The sequence below is a fragment of the Nothoprocta perdicaria genome, unplaced genomic scaffold, assembly GCF_003342845.1.
Source record: "Nothoprocta perdicaria isolate Ctin4 unplaced genomic scaffold, notPer1 scaffold_122, whole genome shotgun sequence".
NCBI lineage: Eukaryota > Metazoa > Chordata > Aves > Tinamiformes > Tinamidae > Nothoprocta > Nothoprocta perdicaria.
In genome coordinates, this window is record NW_020454339.1 from 1,046,323 (window position 1) to 1,047,442 (window position 1,120).

The window sequence follows — 1,120 nt, forward strand, 5'->3', positions numbered from 1 at the left end:
ATCAGCTGCTGGCAATGCAATGTGGTATCGAAAAGAGAATTCCAATATATATATATATATTTTCCCCCCCTTAATTAGTGTTTCTTCTTAAAGTGATGATACTTTTCTATGTATTTCTATTAGGTTGTTTTATATCACAACAAAGAAAGAGTGATGGTGCCTACCAGCTGAATCTGAAGGTGTTACCAAAGAGTGATAACACTGGTCTCCTGCTTCACACTAGCAGTTTTCTTGGGGCAAACTTAGGACAAAAATAGGGTTGACATTTTCTTTAAAGCTCAATTGATAAACACGTATTTCTTGAATCTTTGAAATCAAAGGAATCACATCAAATGGATTGATGAGCTTGCTGACTGAGAACAGTCCACCTTTTGCCTGTGATGAATTTTGAGTCCACAGTTTACATCTCCTGTTAAAATTACCACAGAAAAATACTACTGTTTTCAGGCTCTTACAGTAGTACTATTAAGAGAAGACCTAGTTCATTGTTTTTCACAAAAGTCTGAAGTATTTCCTAAAACTGAATGAACGTAATGATTTTTCTCCCCTAGACTTTGTGGTTTCCTTATTGATTTTGTATCAAGAACGAACAGGTCAGGAGGCAGTGCTTTCAAGCTCTTGCTTCCCATAGGACTCCACATGCCCTGAGGTGACTGCGGGCATTGTCCATGTTAAAAAAAGGCACAAAACAGCMGAGTTTTTTTGGGGGAAACCACTTCAGGGCCTGGTGGCACCCGCCCGGGAAGCTCCCTGCTGCAGACGAGGGCAGCTTTGTGGGGCTGCCGCTCCACGACGGGGCTCACGCTCGAGGGCCGCCCTGTCTCGGCCGCCACGGGCCGCCCGCACGAGGCTCTTGCTACCGCCGCCACGAGGGCGGCCCCGGGGGCCGTGACCACCGCCCTAACGGCCGCCGGGCGGGGAGAAGGGATTTAAATGGGAGCTGACTTTTATTTTTTTATTATTTATTTTCCTCTTCCTCTCTAAGTATGGGGAAAAAGAAAGTTAGGCGGGTGAGGAGAGGGGGACCAAGCGGGGCCGGCGGTGGCTGCAGGGCGGGAGGGCGCCCGGCCGAGGGCGGCTCCGTCCTGCGCGCGCAGCGGGCGGGCAGCAGCGGAGGGGC